At 48.1% G+C, this 22,233-nt stretch overlaps 1 protein-coding gene across 2 annotated transcripts in view; it reads left to right on the top strand.

The window, feature by feature from the left end:
* Window positions 1–22,233, top strand: part of LDLRAD3 (low density lipoprotein receptor class A domain containing 3) — a 223,572-nt gene that overhangs the window by 24,160 nt on the left and 177,179 nt on the right. Inside the window, exon 1 of one of the 2 annotated variants that reach the window (XM_045808496.2) lies at window positions 2,574–12,545. The exons of the other annotated variant lie outside the window; for it this stretch is intronic. The gene's annotated coding sequence lies outside the window, so the exon portion shown is untranslated. Of the gene's footprint in view, window positions 1–2,573; window positions 12,546–22,233 lie in introns of those variants that run through there. 2 annotated transcript variants of the gene reach the window in all.

Below are 22,233 nucleotides of genomic sequence, written 5' to 3' on the forward strand. Positions count from 1 at the left end.
TATTGGTGAATATTACCTTTTAGCTGCACCACTGCCTCGAGATGAAATCAAGTGCGATGTTGCAGCTTTAAAGTGTTATCCCAGTAGAACACAGTAAGAGGATAAACTGCGCGTGGGGGTTAGAGATGCTGATGGATTGTACCAGTGCTCTTCCCTGGAGAATACAAGCATGCAGAACAGGCCTCTGGAAGAAGGATGAGAATTCTAGCAGCTGTGTTCTCTTCACACTTCCTTAAGTCAGTGTTATTACCTATAGATTGTGCCCCTCCCCCATGCCCCATATCCCATTTACTTTTCCAAAGGTTGTTATGGACTGATTGGTCTGCTGGGAGTAGAGGGTTTAAACAGTAATTAAAAGATGATGGGGGCACCCGGGTGGCTCAGTCGGTTAAGCATCTGACTCTTGATTTCGGCTCAGGTCAGGATCTCAGGGTTGTGAGATTGAGCCCTGCGTTGGGCTCCACACTGGGCATGAGCCTGCTTAAGATTCTCTTTTTCCATCTCTCTCTGCGTCTCCTCCCCTATGCACTCTCTCTCTAAAAAATAAAGCAAAATAAAATAAAAGATGAGTCCTAGCTCCCACAAACAGTGTATGCACTGGGGTGCTAGTGGTGTGATCTCGGGCACTGAGTTGTACAGGGTGGACAGCTGCAGGAGAATGCAGTCGTTCTGAATGGAGGGAGGGGCATGGCAGCAGTCCATGGGCCAGGGCAGAGAGTTCACCTGGAAGAAGATGGGGTGGGGTAGTAAGGGATTTTTTAAAAAGTGGAAGAATGTGAGACCAAAAAAGAATTTTAGTGTTGTTCACATGTGGTGATGCTGGTAGAAACTTCTCAGAACAAGTGAATAAGGAATTGAGTGGCCAGGCTCAGGAGAATGGCCGTTTAGAATATGCCTTTGGCAGGGTTGGAGAATCAGCTGATGCAGAGGGGCCCGTTTCGCTCTCGGGTAGGAGGAGTTGGAGGGCTCGTTTCCCAGGAGTATAGGGTGCTGGCTGGGGAACTGGGCCAGGCCCTGAAGTAGAAATACGCTGGTCCCGGAGTTGGGGACCATCAGGGTGGAATGAGCTGATGTTGGCGATAAACCTGCCAGATAATTCTCTGAAGTTGTTGCCGGTGAATTGGATCATGGTAGAAGTTGAACTTGAAAATGTATACAGTTAGACCCTTATGTGCCTTCACGATCAAGAAGAGGCTTGTTAGAGGGATTGATTCTGTGGATCCAGCTCTTCCAGAAATGTGGAGGGTGTGTCTTAGTAGGAAGAGGAAGGTTGGTGGGGATGACCCAGGACTTAGCGGTGGTGGGGCTGGAATGTTTCTCCCTCACAGCAGGTGATGTGGGCTGGCCAGGGGAGCCTCTGTAGGGGGCTTGTGTACGGGAGAGGGGGATGGGCCTCAGGAGAATGGATGGGGGTGTTTACTAGAAACACGGAAGGAGGATGTTGGTGTGTCTTGTGTACACTCTTTAACCCTCTCCTGGTGGTTGAATTTTATTTCCTTCATTATCAAACTTACCACGTTCCAGGCATTGTGGCAGGCACTTGGGTTTACTGAGTTGAAAAACACACAGTCTCTTCTCTCCAGGAGCTCAGTGTAGCGGGGGTGGCAAGGACACTTGGAAGTATCTGAGATGATGTTGGAATAATTGGGACTTCTCTTCCTGCAAGAGTCTGTCTGAGTTGAATTCCATCGTGTGGCAGGGTGGACAGTGACCTCAGTGGTGTGTGTGTGTGTGTGTGTGTGTGTGTGTGTGTGTATACATATGCGTGTCTTTGTGTGCATGTTCAGCTGTATTGCTTTGGCTTTTTATTTTTCTTGGAGTCTTGGAAATATGCATGCTTTGAATATATTTGTCAATGTGTTTTGTTTGGGCGCTCTCAGTCTATTGAAGCTCAAGCCAACTTCAATAACTTGATTTATTAGCATGAAAACTGCATTGCTCAGGCATGTACTTAGCCCGTTGAGTGACTTTCAGAGCTTTCTGGAGGTAGGTGATTTGGGGTGGCTTGATGGCTCCATGTCATCAGGGACCCAGGCTCCCTTTCTCACGCATTCCTCTGCTAACTACTCCATGGCTCAAAGTGACTGCTTGAGTACCAGCCATGTCATCTGGATTCCAGCCTGGAGGAAGGAGGAAGACCCTTAGCAGAATGAGCTCTTTCCTCTTAAGGATCCCTCCTGTAAGTCACATACAGGACTTCTGTCTTCATCTGTGGGCCAAAATGTAGTCCCACAGCCACATTCTGCTGCAAAAGAGACCCTCAGCAATGTGCTGAGGTCAGATTGGGAGCCCTCTTCGTAATACAGGAGGAAAAAAAACACACAATAGGAGGTATATGCAGGGATTAATTATGAGGAGAAACAGACCAAACACTAGAGTTTTACTTCTGAACACTTGTTTTAGGACAAGAAAGGGTACAGCGGTAGCTGGCTTCGCTGGGTTAGTGCATTATAGGAAGCATGCCCAATCCTCCCAGGCAGCTTTGAAAGAATGAGAGGTATCCCGGAGAGTCTGGCTGGGGAGAGACCCAATAAAGTGCCTTAAGGTGTGTGGGGGGGGAGGGTTAGGGAAAACGGACAGTGGCATCAAGTCAGAACCCCACATGCACAGTAGCCACTCTGTGCTGTGGATGCCAATTTGCAGAGCTGTGGCTTCTCTTGTGCAAGGCTCCGTGGAACATGCCCCAGGGTGAGCTCTTTTTATTGATTCGTGATGGCTTACGATGCTCTGGGGTTGATGCAGGCTAAGCTGGCCAGTTGAAAATAACGAGAAGCTCATTCACATTTTTGAGAGGAAGGGAAATGGCACTGAAGCGTCTCCCCCATTCCAGCAAAGGCAGAAATGCAAACTGTAGTGCTCTGTGAGCTGGATCCTGCCCTTCTCCTGCTCGTGCTCCCTGGAGGTTTGCATACCTGCAGTGCAGAGCTGCTCCATCCAGTCCCTGCCCAGGGCGGTCCGGGCGGTCCAGCACAGAGCAGCCTCCCGCGTTCTTTTCTTAACATTCATGTGACACGTGTCTGGTGCTGATGCGTGTTCGATGTTTTCCTGAACGCATCAGCTCTCCTTGAGGTACTAAGCCCCTGGAATCAATAGGGGCTATTTCTTGTACATCGTTGGGTCCCCAGCACAGCTGTGCTTGGCCCCTGTGGCTGGACCCAGAGCCCTAGACTTGGCCCCTCTAGGTGTCAGTCCTGAAAGGGTTTCCGTGTTTTCTTAGCCTCATGGTCTCATGTAAGCAGGAGGCACTGCTTTACCTAGAGCAAACTATTGAGCAGGAAAAGACAGTTAAAAGGTAAATTGATCACCAGCTGAGTCCTCCGGAGTCAGCTCATCGAAACATTTACATTTTAAACACCCACACTCAGAGTGGTTTCCCTAGCAGTCCAAGCGCCTTGGGTTAGGGAGAGGGAGAATGAGTGCTTTAGCTTAAATGCTGCTTTTGCTTCGAGGGGTACAGCTACTGAAGCCCATTTTCTTTATCCATTCATTCGTTGATGGACACTCAGGGTGCGTCCGTGTCTTGGCTCTTGGGAACAATGCTGCAGTGAACATGGGGGTGCAGATGCCTTTTCAAGTTCGATGAGTATTGGGATCGTGAGTCTCAGAGTTTCTGGTCCATTTGTTTTAAGTTGTTGCTGTTCTTCCGAAGGCATTGGATGAGCAAGGTTATATTGAGTCAAGTTAGCTCAAGTTTTTCCCTATGTACCGTGTCTGAGAGAGAATTTATAAGATAGCCGGACCTTGCAGCTCTGTGCAGAGACATACGGTGTGAATGTTGTACCTGGGACAAGGTTCCTGAGCCAGTGGCTGTCTCCTTGGGAGCGATCTCCTGGCCTCTTGATGCTAGCCTGCCTTGCAGCTGTTTTGCCATATCTGTCTTTGTCTTTTCTTATTAGCCAACTGTTTATCAATGTGGAGCTTTATCAAGACTATTAGAGAAAGGTCCTATATCCTGTGGGGCCACCTGAGCTGGTGGAGGCCGGTGGCGTGGGGGATGAAAGAATTCACCGGAGGCAGAACAAAGGAGATAGATAGATGGATAGTTTATGGAATACACTGCAAGGGAGTGGCCGGCAGGACAGCAGAGGAGAGATCCGCTGCCAGAGGCGGTGGTGGGGGGCTGTGGTTAAAGGGAAGGTAAGAAGGCATGGGAACGTATGGAATTTTCCATTTTGGTACCTGTGTCCTGGTGTAAGTAGCCCCTTGGTCACCTAGAGCTTATGGTGGCTATTTTGAGGTGGATCACCTGATGGGCATGTCTGGATTCAGCCTGGGGTCACTGTGGACCCTTATACCTTACTCAGATTTCCATTGCTCAACTTGGTTGCCTGAAAGTGGCCTCTGCTTATCCCTTCTCTAGGAGTGGCTACGCTGGCTTTAAATATTGTTGTCTTTAAAATAACAAGGTGATAGACTTTTTACATTTTTTTTAAACGGAGCCTCTTAATTGAGCCTTAATTTCCATGGAAGTATTTTTATAAGATTTATGACTGTGTTTAGTTGCTCTGTAATGGTACCACCAATTTGCGTAATGCTGATCATCCAGGCAGTCCGAAGTAATTTATAGCTAGATCTTCATTCCCAGGTGGCAGATATTATCCCCATTCTGTTGCTGGGGAAATTGAGCCTTCTTATAGAGAAATGTATGACCCATAGAAAGTCAAACCACATAGGGAGTTACCACCAGGATTCCCCGGCATTTGTCTTTCCTTCTCACCATTGACCTTATCCGGATGGGCACCATCTTGTTAGGGAACTAATCTACTGGTGGTTAGTTAGTTGGTTTGAGTTACTCCTTTTAGAAATGGGATTACTGTTTCTCTTTGCATACATAAAATGGAAATTCTTATTCACTTTGCTCACACACCGTGAAGGGTAATGAAAGAATGTGAGCTTTGTTAAGCAGTTTGGGAGAACGACAGTATGAGAAATGTTATGTTGTTAATGGTAAACTTGGGCTCTTGTAGGGCGCCTCATGGAGCCGGTTTCGGTTTGCCCAATGGGGATGACACAGGCGCTGATAACTCCCTTGCAGTGTATTCCACAGTCCGCTTCCTTTGTGTCCAACCCAGCCGAGGACTTCTTCAGAATAGTCCTCCACAAACCAGATGTTTTGAAATAGCTTGTTACCAAATGGCAATTATTAGATAATAATTTGTGTTGTTCAAACATTAATGGAAGACATTTATAACTGAGAGGAGAGAGTCCCCTGGAAGGATGTCGTTATTGTTACCACACTAATGTGTTCGAACAAAGCATTTGATATGCTAATTGCTCGGCATTTAGGCAAGTGGACGCGTGTGGTTGGCCCTTTTGAACCAGTCCTGGGAATCTTCAGGACCCCCGGCCACTGGGGACCTCAGTTTGGAAGCTGCTGATGGAGACCCTTGGGCCACTGCTAACCCCAGGAGAGTCAAGGCATTATCATTTAGGTTTTGGTTTTCATATTGGTTGGGAAATTTCACATACCAAAAAAAAAAAAAAAAAAAAAAAAAAAATCTAGAAAATCTTTCTTTTGGAGGCCGATGGTCTACTTAGAGCTGTGACTGCTTCTTTCAGTTCTCTTTTCCCCATGCTCAATGTCATTAGGCCACACCTTGGGGAAATACAGACTTCAGTGGGAAGGCTGGCAAGGAGGGAGAGCCAGGGCTCTCTGTAGGCAAGAATGACTTGGGACTGGACCCTCCAGCTGTGTGACTTTAACCATGTCACTTAACCTCTCTGATCTCAAGTTTCTTCATCTGCAAAATGAGGCAGTAACTACCTCAGTGGATTATTGTGAAGACTACATGGGATAGCATTTATAAAAAAGGGGTATCACCGACTAGCACGTGGTAGGCTCTTCATACTGTTAAGAGTATGTACACATCCTGTTGAAAGACTTGCTCTCATATCCTCCTACTTTTCAAGAGTACACCTCTCTAACATTCACGTAGATAGTCCTAATACTGCAGTGTTCACCCCTTTCCTTGCAGAGGGAAGTTAGTTCCAGTGGGGCCCTTTCCTAGCCTGCAATCTGCCAAAACCGCCATCATCACAAACAGCCCTCTGGCAAGATGGCCTTGGAAATCCAAGGGTGTTTGGCATCTCCCCCTGAGTTGGCATTGCCCTAGCTTCAGCTGTGAGCCGGAGCCAGCGGTAGCCCTGCTCTGCCCAGGCTGGGAACATGGTGTGTGTGTGTGGGTATTCGAGGCACGCTTGGGGTGCCTGTCAGAAAAGCTGCATTTTCTACTCTTGGTTCTTCCATCGAAAGCTGAAGAAAGGTCCTTTCTTACTTGGCCTCATGGCCTGCGAGTTGGAGTTCTTTGGTCCTTCCGTCCTCACTTTTATTTCCTCAGCTTTTCTGGGTTGCCGTAATGAGTCCCATGTTTGGGGCCTCTTTTGTAGACTCTTTGAAGACAAGGACTGAATCTACCCTACATTGGACATATTGGGTGAAATAAAATGTACTATTAAAGTGAATTGTACTTGTTCCTTTTAACTTTCTGGCTACTAGAAACATTTAAGTTCCATATGTGGTGTGCCCTGTGTTTCCAGTAGACGGAGCTGGTTACAGCCTCCTCTTTCTGTCCATTTAGTTCCCTATGTGGACCCACCTGGGTTGTATGGCTGGGTAGAGGGTTGGGGGCAGAGGTGGGCATGGGGTGCCCTGAGTGGCTAGCTTAGACCCCTGTAGTGAGGGAGGTATAGTGAGTTGAGTGGTGGCCCCTCAAAAGATTTGCCTACCCCAAACCTGTGTGAGACAGTTTTGTCCTCCAGAATTGTGAGGGAATAAACCTCTATTATTGTAAGCCAGCCAGTGTGTGGCCACCTAGGCCTACAGCAATCCTAGGAAGCTCATACCCACTCTCTCTGACGGAGGCCAGGGAGGAATCCCCCAAAGGAACCGGAAGAAGCTAATGCAAAAACTGGGCTGGGCTGTTAAGCCATCACTGTCACAGACCCATGTCCCACCCTGTAGAATTATTCTGGAAATTAGAAGTGATGATATATACAAAGTGCCTAGCTTAGTTTCCACAGTGAAGGAAGTTTTCTTTATTATGGCGAAAGGTGCTCTGTGGTTCTCCTTAACCTTGGCAACGAGAGAGAGGGTGGTTGTGCCAGTTGGTTGTGCCAACTACTAATTCTAGTAGTTTGGAGATATTTCATGTCTAGGCATTTTGTGTGTGGCCTGTGAGGCTATCCCCCAGCTTTTCGGGTTATCTCCCCTATTTGGTTGCATGGGGGAGAGGAGAAACAGTTTGTTGATTATGATGGTTTTTTCCCTGCTTGTTGAGAAATCTGCTGTCTTTTGGTGCTCATTAAGTACTTGAATTAGAGCACTCCATTTTTGGGAAAATAGCATTACTCTCTAGTTTACCTAGAGATTTTGGGCTCCCCCCAAAGATGTTAGAAAAGGCTCTCACACTCCTAATTGCCAAATAAACATTTCCAGCCCCATGTGCAGAGACGTATTTGGCTAGTATTTATGCTGGTGGGGCAGAGAAAGAGTATTTGTTGACTGTCTACAGTACACCAGGCAGTTTTGTGCAGTCGGTTCAGTTAATTTCCCATGCTAGCCCTGCAGGATAAGTGTTATTGCTTGGTTGATAGACTCTCTGGGGTGAAATGACCTGTCCAGGGGCACATCCTCAGTGGAGAGTCCCGTTCAAGTCAATCTTGCCTTTTCTCTGAGGAAGTGGTGACATCGTAGCAAAATGTGTAAACCAGGTCATCTGGGCTGGTTTTGTTAGGTGAGAATTGGGTGCGGTGGGTTGTGGGTGGGGAGAAAGTCTGTGCCCCCCCCGGGACTCTCCCACCCAAGCTGACTGGGAGGCATCTCTGCAGAGCTCATTTCGAAAATCACTGTTCCTTACTCGATGCCTCCCTCACTCACCCTCTCTCTGATTGTGCAGATCGTCCATTGTATTTGTCCCTTCAGTTATCAGCCTGTAGCATTTCGAGGTTTTCATTTTAGATGAGTCAGGACTGTCGTGCGCTCCATCGAAGTGAGTGTTTCTGCAGAGTCCGTAAGTTGGCCTGCTGAGGTGGTGGAACTTTCTAGAGAATGGGATGGTAATGCTGAAAGTCTACACTGGGGCCTTTTCATGCTTGAGCCCCACTTAGACTCTGGGTCTTGGAAGGTAACCTGCTGCTTACTTATGGGGTATGCTCGTAAGGATGTATGTTAGAGAATGTATTAGTCAGAGTAGGATAGGCCTTTGCTGCAGTAACAGATTTCCCCAGTAGTTCATTGGTTTAACCCGTAGAAGCCTGCTCTTCACTTACACAAAGACTCTGCCGGTGGGGGGGCAGAAACGGGAGGGGCTCCACTCCTCACGGTGACTTTGTCCGGGGCCGATCAAGGCTCTCCCGCCTGGAAGATTGGCGTAGCAGGGGATGAGTTTGCAGGAGTTGTCATGTGCTGTTGCTTCTGTTTCCCACCCTGAAAGTGATAGGAGTCACTTCTGCCCACATTCCATTGGCCCAAACTAGTCCGCCTGGGAAGTGGGGGCAGTGGGGCGGTGCAGATGGGGATGGTGGTATAGGCGCCAAAGATGGAGGTGAGTACCACTCTTCATCACAGGTGGCACAGAGCACACCTGTTGATCATGGGTTCATTAAATCCAAGCATGTGCTCAGGTCCGTGTACTTGAGAAAAAAATGAAGACCTGGGCTCCTCAGAGTCAGGGGCTGTCTTTCTGTAAATCTCTTACCAGACTCTCTTCCTCACGCTTCCTCAGCACTCAGCAAATGTTGGTGAAATTGAATGCATGCGACATTTAAAATCTGGGTCTGATTGACAGTGCTGCTTGTCTTAGACATTGGGTTCGGCTCCACTCGGATCCAGGATGACCTCTTCTTAACCTGATTACATCTGTAAAGACCCTCCTTACAGTTACGTCGCAGTCACAGGTACTGGAGGTCAGAACTTGAACTTATCTTTGGGGGTGGGGAGACGCAGTTCTACCCTCTACAGTAGAATAGATAAAGGCTTAAACACAGTATGTGCACACAGTAGGCCTTCAATACATGATAGTTTCCATCACTCTTCTCGAGAGAGTGTTTGGGAAAACCCACCTGGAACTTTCTAACTGAATTTTGCTGTATTTTCAGACCTTTGAGGTTTATGGTATCAGTAAAACCAGAGCATTTTCTGTTGTTTTTTTGGTAATGCACAGCTTTTATTTCCTATATGATGTTCTTCTAGGGTATGTATACGAGACGCCACACATCTCAATTATGGAACAGGTTTGGCGTTTGGATTTTGAGTGACTAGCCCAGTGCTGTCGGTTTCCTTCGGGCACTTTTGTCTTGCTTAACGATGCAAAACAGAAAATGCACACAAATTGTTCCCCAAAATGAGGACTGTCGTTATTGCTTCTTTTACCTCTGGGGCCCCAAACTGTAGAAGCTTATTTACTGCAAGGCAATGAGGGCCCTAAATCTCCCGCCTCCATATATTACATTCTGTATTACACTCAAACATGGTGAAATTAATTGTGGCCAAGGCAGGGGAGACAGGAAAAACCTATAATGGTTTATCATATTTTGCAGGCTTTGTGAGGGCCATAAATTTAAGGCATATAGGAATTGTATTTATTCCTTAGATTTTGCAAATTTGTCATGTACCCTTTCTCAGAGGATGACAAGCCCTTTAAGACAACAGTCTCAGATTTTGAAGCAGAGAGGAGGCAGCGATGGAGATGTCCCCGGTGTCCCAGATGACCACAGAGTCGTCCCTCTCAAGCTTCTTGGGTTACATGGCTGTTAATAGCTAAATTATTAATGCAGATTTGCTAGTGGAGGGAGCTGCTTTGAGTATGGCCTCTCCCCTGACATCAGCTCTTTTATAGCCTCCGTTGTAGGAGTCAGATTTCATATGGAACAGTTTATAAATTGAATTTGTGTGTGTGTGTGTGTGTATTGGAAAGAGCCTGCAGTGGCCTCCGACTATATCTGGTGAGTGCCCTTGTGTCTGAAACCTTGCGATGTAGGAATTTACATCTTGGAATTCGATCCAGCTTGGAGCTGGCTCAAACAAGAAAATTGACCTATTACTGAATTCTCCTGATGGTTCAGCAGCTTCTGTCGCCATGGAAATGCCCCTTGTCCCCCCTCTCCCCCCGCCCCCAATCTGTTTGGACAGCGAAGTTGCATGTTCCAAGGGCCGAAAGTATCTGAAATGTTAGGTTCTTCAAGATGATAGTGGAGTACTTTTGCCCACAGATTCCCTGGTGGCTGCATCAATAGGAATGCAGCTTTGATTTGATGATCTTTATTTTCTTTTCAAAGCAAAAGTTGATAGATTGATTTTAAAGAAAAATCATAGAACGATGTAGCTATCTGTTGGTAATCCTGTAGCGAACTGGCATCAACATTGACAGTGACCCAAAGAAACACATTTTTATGTCCGCACAAACATTTGTCCATGAATGGTCCGTAGCTGTGTTATTTGTAATAGCCCCGAAGTGGTAACTACCCTGCTGTATTCAGTAGATGGATGTAAATAAATGTGGTCTATACATGCAATGGAATATTATGCAGCCATCAAAAGGGATGAAGTACTGCCGTGTGTTACACCATGATCGAATCTTTAGAACATGATCCTAGGTGAACGAAGCCAAGCACAAAAGACCACATGTTGTATGATTTTGTTTATATGGAAGTGTCGAGAATAAGTCAATCTGTGGAGATGGAAAGTAGATGGGTGGTGGCCCAGGGCTGGGGTGATGGTTTGAGAAGAGCTGGGGAGTGAATGCTAATGGGCATGTGGTTTCCTTTTGGGGTGATGAAATAGTCTAAAACTGGTGTGGTGATGGTTGTGTAACTAGTACACTAAATGCCAGCAAGATGCATACTTGAAGTGGGTAAAATTGTATGGTATGTGAATTATGTATCAATCAAGCTGTTAAAAATCACGTTTGCAGCACAAGCTAGGTCATTTATATGAAGCTGAATCAAAACCCACTCTTTTGTGTCTGATATATTCTAGTTGATTCCAATCTATTCCATTGTATTTCTTTAAAAAGTTGCTGGAGATGGGGCACCTGAGTGGCTCAGTCGTTAAGTGTCTGCCTTCGGCTCAGGGCGTGATCTAAGAGTCCTGGGATCGAGCCCCGCATCGGGCTCCTCTGCTGGGAGCCTGCTTCTTCCTCTCCCACTCCCCTTGCTTGTGTTGCCTCTCTCGCTGGCTGTCTTTCTCTCTGTCAAATAAATAAATAAAATCTTTAAAAAAAAAAAGTTGCTGGAGATGACCCACCACATTGATTTTCCATAACCCTTATTTTTATAGATTCCTCTCCATTTTACTGCTGGAAAACACTGAGTTCCAGAGCTTAAGAAGTGGGTGCAAGGTTATCCAGTATGTGTTAACAACTAAGTTGAGACTATAAGCTGTCTTCTGACACCCATGACAGCTGCGCTAGCCTAGAGGTCTTTTTAAAAGACTGAGCAGCACTTGGGGTTAAGAAAAGGTACTGGCAGTGAATAGCCTCCTTGTAAACACCTTCACATGGAGTCTGGATGGTTAGGAAAGCTCACGACCTAGAGGAGGGCTGGTGGCATGGTTTTGCATCAAGCCCAGTATTCCGTTCACGGCACACCGCATGGCCACAGCGTAGGCAGGCGGCCCCACTTGTTTATTTTTCAAGCAAAGATGCTATTTTCTGAGCATTGCAGGGTAGAAACTTTAGAAGTTTCTAGCTGCCTGTTATTTAGACTACCTGGCTTCTGGTTCTTCCGCTGAAAGTAAAATTCAAGGTAAGGATGCATAGAAAATTGAGAAAATACCTATAGAAAATTAAGGAGAGAAGGGGAGCTGGTGTTTCCCTCCAGCTCGTGATTCAGTTTGTTGGTTATCAGTGAATTGTCAGCGAACACGGCCTTGGCCAGAGACGCAGACAAGAAAATTTTCCTGGAGTAGAGGATGGGGAGGGAGATAGGGGTTGGAGGTACCCCGAAGGGCCTGGTCAGTGTGTAGGCTTGCCCTGCATTCACTACAGGGTTCATTTCTGAGGCCCTAGGAGCCGATTCTGACCTGCTCTTGCCTCCTGTGTCTGTGGGAGGCCATTTCTTGGCCGGGGCTTTTTTTTTTTCGCTACGTTTTGCTCAACATTTGGACAGAACACTGTACCTCCTTGGTTAATTATTTGCATAAATATTTGCTTCTTCCCAGCAGGGCCATTTCCTGTGTTAAAAAGACTCACGTGGATCTAAAGGTTTTCTTTGCTTCTTCCCATTATGAATGTCGTGCTGGTCCAAGGGGCCCAGCCTCAGGAACAGAAAATCTCACGTGCACTCGGGTTGGAGGTGGGTGGAGGAGCGGCCTGGCCTTCCAGAGGACTGGCCTTCAGCAGGGCTCCTCGGGGCCCTCTTGGTGCGTAGATGGGAAATCCACCATTGGCTGGGTTTCGGGGCAACAGCCAGAGGCCCCTGTGAGTGGTGGCAGTGTGGGGTGGAGCTCTGTTTCTTGACCAAGAACCGACGTCCTTCTGTGCCTGATTGAGAAAGCCAGGGGCTAGGAGCACAGCAAAGGCAATGAGAGCAGCAGATATAAATAACAGGTAACAAAACAGTAATGGTTAATCTTTGTTGGCGTCAAGTCTCTTATGAACTGTGCACCTTCTTTTTTTTTTTTTAAAGATGTATTTATTTATTTTAGAGAGAGAGGGAGAGTGCGTGTGCACGTACAAGATTTGGGGGAAGGCAGGGGGAGAGGGAGAAGTAGACTCCCCCCTGCTGAGTGTGGAGCCCAACACGGGGCTTGATCCCATGATTCTGAGAGATCATGACCTGAACTGAAACCAAGAGTCAGGCGCTCAACCAGCTGAGCCACCCAGGTACCCCAAACTGTGCCAGCTTCTCAGCAAGAGAGGCCAAGATGCTCCAGGCCCAGCCCTGCCATCTGCTCCCGTGGAACCTTGGGAATGTAACGTCTCCCCTCCCAAACCTCAGTTTTCTCTAGCACTTGCGGACCGTGTATGTTCGCCTCGGGGGATGGTGGGCGTCGGGCCCAGCACGTCATGTACAGAATAGCCCGTATGTCCACGCTTAGAAATGATGGCTATGTTTCTGGTTGGGTGACACCTTTCCTCGTTCCCATTGGACAGATTGGCATGCTGAGGCACAAGCAGGTTGTGCAGCTTGCACCAGACTCTGGACCTCTTCGTTTACCACTGTATTTTCGTTGCGGCTCATCTGATGGGGACGGGTTGAGCTTGGGGAAGACACCTGGCTGCCTCTTCAGATTTCTGGTCTCGGCCGGAGGGAATCGACTCTCCCAGGTGACCTCAAGGGTGTTGCCCGGAGGAGGGCCATCCCACAGCGTGGCCCTCCCTTCCCTCTTCCTCTATTCCGGGCACTGCCGAGGCCGAGGAGGAGGTGTTTTCCACTGCCCTTTTGAACTGAAGGACTCAGCTGATTTCTGATTGTGCAAATTCCTTTGTCTTCCTGTTTCAGAATGTGTGAGCCCCGTGTTGGTCCCATCTGTTGGAGATTATCATCTGTCGTGGCAGAGAAAGGCCCTTGCCTTCCCTCCCTCTTCTTTGATGCTGGCAAACGTTCCTCGGGGCTATAAGTATTGGATGCGCCCAAGAAACAGAACAAACACATTTAATACTAGATTGATTCTCTGAGGCCTTCCCGCCCCGTCTCCTCTGGGCCAGAGCGTATTCGCTCTTTGTCGGGCTTTGTGCTCGACCAGGCGAGATCACGGAGAGCCTGGTGGACGAGATGGTTAAAAACAAAACAACAAAACAATCTTGGAGTGAACCTCTGGAGAGGATTGTCCCGGATTCCCTGGGAGAACACCCTCCGCGGGTCCAGGGAGGCGGAAGGTGGGGGTCTGGGAGCCTGTGGCTTGGTCGTGAAGGCTGCGGTCCTCTGACTGGGGCCCCGGTGCGACGGCTCGAGGAACCCCGCGGACTCAGAGTGGTAGTAGTAATAGCGGTTTAAAGCAGGCTCATTACTGGGCCAGTTATTGCTTTTGTTCAGAATGGCCCATCTAAGTCAGGCCCTATTAAATACAGCAATTTAACTGACACTTAGCGTCTTTAGGGAGATAAATTATCCTTCGGCCTGGTCACCTCCACTTTGAAATGTGATCAGCGGTACGAGCCCGGGGAGAGTAGTTCAGGCCGATGCGTGTGCTCCCGGAAGCCCGCGTTTCAGTCAGTTGTTCGGCACGCATTTAATGAGGACCTACTCTGTACCTGACACCCTGGAAAGCCTTGGATAATTGATGAAAATGGAGATGACGTGGTCCCTGCTTTTCAGGTGCTCCCAGCTTTCATTCAGTCACGGAACAGTGAGCGGGCACGATTGTGTGCAGAGCCCCGTGCTTCCGTTGTGCAGGAGACACAGTAGTGGCGGAACATGTGTACCGCCGGGGCCTTACCCTTTCGTGCAGAGGGCCACTGTGGAGTCCGTTAACCGGGTCCCGCCTGGACCCGAGTGAGCATTCCAAGAGAGGCGCGGAGAGTGCTGTGTGCCCGGAGGAGGAAGCGAGTGGTTCGCTGGCTGGATTGAGGAAGGTTTTATGGCAGAAGTGACATCTACTGATCCTTGAAGGAGGGCCTCCCTGATGGCAGGAGCTGGAGGCAGGGCTACTCCTCTGGGGCCTGGACTGGAGCCAGAAGCCTCCCCAGACCAAGGCTGCCCCTTCGCTCATCTGTCTTTACACCTGCTCGGTCGCCGCTAGGTGTTCTCAGCTTCTCTTTGCATGCCCGCTGTGTTCTCCTCCTACCCCGCTCCTGCCTCCAGGCTTCGGTGCACACCATCCCAGCGCCCTCTCCCTCCTCCTCTTCCAGCTTAGTTCCCATGGCTCACTGGCCAGCGTGGGCCCTACTCCTAAAGACCCTAAGGGAAGAATTTGGAGCCACCTGTTCATCTTTTCTGGGCATGCTTTGCCTGCCCCTGGCCCCTGGCAGTGCCTTCTTGAATGCAGCCCCTTTTGGGTTCAGGCAGCTGTGGTCAGGGTCCAGCACAAGCGACAGTGGTGACCCAACTCCTCAGGGGCCCTGGGCACAGCAACAGCACGGAAAGGTGAATCATGTGTCCTGTGGGTCAGCATTGTGGCTCAAGAGAAGGTCTCCATATGTGCCTGCAGAGACGTGTGCGAGGATGTTCACTGCAGTCCTGTTTGCAGTCGTGAAACCTTGGAAACAGTCTTATCGACCATTTAAGGAGACTGAGTAAATAATAGATGTACCATCATAAAATGGAGTGCTGTCTAGCAACTAAAATGAATAGACTAGGTCTCCACACACTGATGTGGGTAAATCTCTAAAGAACTTTAGAGTGGTAAAGAGGAAAGATCTATGATATGGGCCACTTGAGTTTATTTTAAAACCTCAAAATCTGTCCATTTCGTATCTATGTGTATAGTGTATGTATGTACAACATTCTATATATGCATCTGTCCATATGTTATATATAGGTGTATGTATAAATGTATAGGATATATATAGAATGCACACCTGCGATTGAATTATGTGTGTGTGGTAAAAGTAGAAAACAGAAGATACACACCAGGATTGTCGTTACCTCTGGGATGGTAGTTGGGAGGGACCTTTCAACTGTCCATCTCAGTAGTGTTTTATTCCTTAAGAAAGATGAAGTATGCTATGAGAAACAAACTGACGGCTACAGAGGGGAGGGGGGTGGGGGAATGGGATAGGCCGGTGATGGGTAGTAAGGAGGGCACATATTGCATGGTGCACTGGGTGTTATACACAACTAATGAATCATCGAGCCTTACATCGAAAACCGGGGATGTACTGTATGGTGACTAACATAATATAATAAAAAATCATTATAAAAAAAAAAAGAAAGATGAAGTATGGCAAAATATTAGTATTTGTGAATTTGGGGGTCGGGGTATTTGAGTCTACTATGTTGAAATCTCTACTTCTTTATATGTTTGAAATATTTCATACCGTTAAAAAGCATGTTTAGAGAACAGGTGATTGTGTGGGGTGTCTGGAACATAGCTTGCAAGGGAGAATGTTCTGGGTGAAACAAGTAGAAAGGTAGGTGGAATCTCAGTCAAACAGGCCCAGAGTCTTGTAGCCAGTGGGGTTCTGGATATAGGAGCTGGGGGGAGACATGGTGTGTGGACAGTGATGTGATCAGGCTTCAGTGGGAAGAGTCTCTGTGGGGAAGAGCTTGGGGGCCCAGCACTTGGGTAGGAAGCTGCCATAACGGTCCAGGCAGAGTGGGGAAGGGTCAGTTACAGGAGGGAAGGAAGGATGACTCAGATAGCCTTGAGGTGAAGCAGCAGGACCTGGTAAAGTCAGGATGGGGAGGATCCCATTCTAGTGGAGCCCTTGCCTCTCTGAGGGAGTCTTGGCTGCTGACTTGGTAGAACTGGTTTACCCAGACCCCAGGGCTGCATGTCCTAGCAGTTCAGTGGGACCTTCTCTGTCAGGAACATGCCCGGAAAAGCAGATGATGGTTGGAAAGAGAGCTTGGAGAAAACAGTGACTCTGAGGAGAAGGTGATTGTCTCCCAGAGTCTGACCAGTCAGGTATTAAATCCATAATGTTCTGAGGTGTGAGTGTCATGTCGACACGTGCTCACAATGAGAAGTACCTGTCGTATTTCCAAGGCGCACACTCGAGGCCACTTACCACAGAAAGGTTCCTGTGGAGGAAGTCTTTAAATAATAAGCTCCATGTATGCATTACCGTGCACTGTCTTTATCAAAAAATATCTTTTAATCCAATTATTGGGTGGAAGTGGTCTCTTGAGAGCCAAAGTGCAGCCTCCTTTGTATGACAGATGAGCTCTGGGGTAGCCTCTGTCCCCATTACAGTTGTGAAAAATCTCTCAGGAAGACCTCCAAAAAAAAAAATTGTGAGAAATAACTTTTATTGCTATTGTTCCTGTTACTTGTTGTTGAAAATTTAGTTAACTGGAAAGAAGAAAATAAAAATCATCACTAATTCTACCCTTCAGAAAAAATTTGGCCTAGCAACCTTTTGGACACATTACACGTATGAGTACAGTTTTTAAACTTTCTGTTTCCATTTTACATGAGCTGAGCCTTTTTCTGTTCATTAAAACACTTCTCTTTGAGTGTATCCTCAGTCTTCTCTACCCCAACTCTGTTGTTCCATATCATTTTTATTCACTTGATTTCTGTGATCTGTATTATGAAAGCTGTAGGCTTCTTCGGTATTTGTCTCCCAACTTAGGATGGTGATTCTTTTTTTTTTTACGATTTTATTTATTTATTTGACAGAGAGAGAGAGGGAGACAGCCAGAAAGAGAGGGAACACAAGCAGGGGGAGTGGGAGAGGAAGAAGCAGGCTCCCAGCGAAGCAGGGAGCCCAATGCGGGGCTCGATCCCAGGACCCTGGGATCAGGCCCTGAGCTGAAGGCAGACGCTTAACGACTGAGCCACCCAGGCGCCCCTAGGATGGTGATTCTAACCCGAGCTGATTGTGCACAAGCACCCCGTGTGGCGCCCTTGACTGGGCTGCCCCTCCTCGAGGGAGGATGCTTCCACAGCCCCCCCCCCCCCCCGTTCTTCCATGCCAGATGTAATAGCTATGTTGCGTTCTGTCCAGTAGACGTTCCATCATTTAGTGCCCTGATTTGGGGCATTTGTATTGTTTCCAAGTTTTCATCTATTTGAAACGTCACTTGTGGATAGCGTGTTTGTAGCTGTTATTCATGCACATCTAGTCCTTTCTTTAGATTAACAAAATTCCCAGAATTTCCCCACCCATGCGTGCCCCTCAGCATCGAATGGGCCGGAGTGGAGAGAGTTGCCGTAGACGGGGTCCAACGGGCAGGACCCCGGAGCTTACTGCCTTGAGCCTATGTTGCCGTTGTCATCCTGCGTCATCCTTACGATTCCGTTAACGACGAGAGTCACGGCTGGTACCCGCGTTATTCTGTTAGTGCTTACTGCCCTGACCAGGGGGGCATTTCCAAGAGCTCCATTGATAACCCTCCCTTAGCATCATCTTCTCCCTCCCTGATTTTTTAAAAAGCTCTGGCCTTGTCTTAGCACCCACCCTGGGTCATATTGGGTTTTCCAATCCAGGCATCAGGCCTCTCCCAGACTGGAGAAGGTCCCCCAGAATCTTACCTAGCTGCAGGGCAGTAAGACTCACCTCAGGAGTTCAGAACTGTTGCTCCAGGTAAAGGGCTTTCCAGTGATTTTTATCTTGGCCTGCGTGGGTGCTTCCCCCTTTTTAGTAGAAATGAATGAGAGAGCGACCAGCTAAGTAATAAGGTGGTATTTGTACAACAGGAGCTCACCGTTCTATTACATATTTATTAATGTAAGGACAGACATTTCCCATCCAAGTGTGTCAGTTTTACTCATTAGCCTTCTGGTGCAGTGTAACCTTGCACGTGTTATTAGGTTACCGTACACATTTTTGTTAGGTAAAGCCATGCACAGTTCCAATTATGACAAAGAATGTGCAATTTCCTGGAGTCAGGATTGAGGTCGTGACCTTGAGTGCTCCGGAATTCCAAGTTTAATTAATCCACCAAATGATGATTACTGAGAGGAAATGTCCCATCAATATCAGATGCGACAAGATGCAGGTCTGGCTGTGACAAGTCACTTATCTGAAGGCCCGGTCTCAACGTATCTGGTCAGGTGGGGCCGTGTCTCCTCTCCGAGTGAGTGCATGTCTCTGGAAGCCAGCCACAGTCACTTCCAGATCCCTTGTCTGTGGAAGTGTAGACTGCATGCAGATCTTAGGGAACTCACGGGTTGCTTTCCCCCAGTACACCTGCGTTTTCTCGGCCTTGCTTTCCCGCTACAGTGGAATCCCTCAATCAGGAAACCAGTGAGCTTTCCAAGCGGGCTGGTGTCAGAGAGATTTCGTTTTACAGTAAAAAGAGTCCTGCCTCATCCTGCTTCTTGGAAGGAATGGGCTGTGTTCGGTGCGTTTGTCTTTTGTCTGAGAAGTCACACTTGGGGAGGGAGCCATCATCTCAGTTCTGCTTCTGATCACATAGCCTTCGTTTGGCTGGAGAGGGGAGGACCCTTGATTAGAGTCCAGGTACATCGTGGCCATTGAGAGCGAGCTCATTCCAGGAAAGCAGAAGGACAAATGCATACCGAGTAACTTAAACAAAACCCACTACCAGCGTCTACTATAGCTGTGCCTTGGAAACGGCTGGCTCACTCCCCATCCCGCTGGAGGTATGGGCTCAGGGCCCCTGTGGGCAGGACCATTTCACATTCTCCTCTAGCTCCAGCACTTTGGTCCTTTTTCTCCCTGAAGCACGTAGGCTGCGTAGTTACTGGATTTACGGTGAACTCCAATGAGGACAAGGATCTTCGTTTAGAGGAAAGTCTTGAACTTAGCTATTCTAGACGGGATACATTTTTGGCTCTGCTACTTAGGAGCTGGATGATCTTGATTTTTCCTGGCCTTGGTTTCTCATGGATGCAGTCAAGAGGATGGGACAGCTCCCAGAGTTGTTCCAAGAATTAAACGGAACAGCCCCTGCGAAGGCACCGAGCTGTGTGCCCATCGGAGGCACTGAATGAACGGGTGGTGTTTTCTCCTCCCCCCAGAGCCCCGACGAGCCTCTGCGGCAGCTCTTGGGTTGCAGAGCAGGACTTTGAGAGTCACACAGACCTGGTGCCACGACTTTCTGATTATGTGTGACCTTGGGCAAGGTATTTCACTTTCTGAGCCTCAGTTTCCCTCCTCCGTAAAGTTGGCACTAGCTCCGTCCTGCATCGTGTGGCTGCCGTGACGGATCAGTGAAAATGCAGGTTTTGCACGCTCGGATCTGTGCCTGGCACGTAGGCAGCGCTCTGTTACACGGGGCGAAATCTAATGGGCCCGTGGGTCCAGCCCTCACTCCGGGCTGCGTCTGCCCTGCTGCACCTGATGCGTGTTCTTCTTGCAGGGAAAGCAGCCCTTTTATTGCAAGAGGAAGGAAGCTGCTGCCCTTACATCACCAGCGTGTTCAGTTTTCAGCTCTACCCGTCCCCTATTTGTGTCTCAATTCGGGTCAGTGCGTTTTCAACTCCACACAGTGGGCTTTCAGGGACTCCCTCTCCACCTGCAGGGAGAACGTTAACAATTCCGATTCCAGGACCTTTGGAAAAGTCTCACCTCCCCAGCAGGCATTATTTATTTATGCTTTAATCTTCGTAGATTACTCTGAGTTGCTCTCAAGCTCTCCTGAAAGCCCCCGGTAAGTGGAAATAGTGCACGCACCCAGGGTAATTAATGCACTTTCTACGAGCAAGGGAACGTGTAATTTGCAGGAATGTGTGTCAGGACCCACCCTGCTAAATTTATACCCTGTAATTTGCAACGTTAGCTGGCACCACATTGGCAGATTGGTGAGTCTAGCCTACCTGCTTTGCAATTATATCTGCTGGCCGGTGTTGCAGGATTGAGTAACTGGAGATCTCAATCATTTAAGTAAATTAGAACCGGCTCTTGGGACCCATCTGAGATCACCCTCTGGTAGAAGAGGCTGGTTAATGGTGTTTCCTTTGTACCAACTTGAGATCCTCTGATGAGGGCGAGGAAGGAAAGAGGCCAAGACACAAGTCTACAGGCTTCCCTGGGTGTGGGCAGACCGCAGGCCGTGGGAAGGCCTCTCCATGGCAGTACCCCCCCCCCCCCTCCACGGGCCTCTGGAAAAGAGAAACACAAAACTAATATAACAGAAATGATTTTATGGTCTGTTTTATGAGCTGCATCAGCCCTAATAATCAGCTCTGGGGAGAGTCTTGTTAGTTCTTAAAACTGGAAGTCACTTCACAGCCTCTGCAGACCAGTGATTTTTGTAAAAATCCTCATAAATTTTCTTTTTGGGGGGAAACCTGAAGGAGAATCTTGTAGGCGGACACGGAGGCTGCTTGTTCTATGGGGTGCTGGGAGGAGGGTGTGAGCCAACTGGGTTTTCCCATGGTCATGTTTTTGTGGCCGGATGAAAAGAGTCCAGCAGAAGACAAAATGAATTGTAGGCAGACTTGGCCCTGGTAGGAAGCCCAGATCCTCAATTACCCATGTGACCTTGGGCAGATAGTTAACCTCCCCGAGCAGCCTTTCCTCATTTGTGAAATGGAGCTAATGATTCCTTTGATTAAAGCTGTTATAAATATTAGATGTTTGTAAAGGCATCTGGCGCACGGAGAACACTCAATAAATGGTAATTATCATCAGTGCCGTTTATATTCGGGGAGGGCATATTATTTATCAGTTGTAAAGAACGCTTGGCTACACAGACCAGGCAGGATCAGTAAACAAATTGGGTAGAATCCTTGATTCTCTCAAAAAGCCATTTGTGTGTCTACCTTGAAGTCCGAAAACGTGGGTCGGATCGAGCCAGTGCTGTCGATGGGAGGTGGGCTTGTTGCTAAAGAAAAGCCTCCGTCTTCCCAAGTCCAGGGTGCATTGCAGAGCGTGGGATTCCCATTCGGCCTTGGGACCGCCTCAAGGCTTGAGAGGTATAAGGACGACTAGAGAATCTGGAGAGAGAGACTCTTTCCCCCAGGAGCTGGTTGAGCTCAGGGGCCAGAGCTTTAAATGCTTCCGTTGCAGGACACCTGGGTGGCAGTTACTTGAGCGTCCTGACGCTTGGCTTCGGCTCAAGTCCTGCTCTCAGGGTCCTGAGCGCGATCGCAGCTCAGCACGAGTCTGCATGTCCCTCTCCCGGTGGCCCTCCCCTCCTCAAATATATTAATAAATAAATAATCTTAAAATAAAGAAAAAGAAATAGATGCTCCTCTGGCATGACTGGGTTTGCAGATCTGTGGCCCATTCTGCGGGGATCCCAGTCCTGTGGGGTGAGAGATGCGGGGTGAATGTGCTCTGTGTGCCCACGCATGTGTGGGGCGCCCGTGCCCGGTGGGTGTGTGCCTGCGTGCCTGGGTCTCCTCCTACTGAACATTTATGGGCTGGTGGACTGCAACTGGGAAAGGCCTGGGTTTAACTGGCTCGGTATTAATAAGCATGTTCCAAAGAATTGAGGCCTTTGTTTTGTCTTCCTAAGACATGAATCCCTTCTTACTCACTGCGTTTCTGCAGGAAACTGTGCTGTATGCGGAAGTACTGCTCTATTTTCCTTGTAGGCTTTCCAGCTTGGACTTCTATTTCCACTGAGGCCTTGTTTTTAAAAACATGTTTTTACAGTAGAACTACAACTCTGGAGATTACAGCGGTCCCTTACCACTTTGGTTATGAAAATAGTGTATGTAGTGATTTTATTTCTTTTAATCGACCATTCTCTCGCCTGCCTTTTGCTCCACGT

This window comes from Ursus americanus, chromosome 24, assembly GCF_024610735.1.
Source record: "Ursus americanus isolate L20-20 chromosome 24, mUrsAme1.1.p, whole genome shotgun sequence".
NCBI lineage: Eukaryota > Metazoa > Chordata > Mammalia > Carnivora > Ursidae > Ursus > Ursus americanus.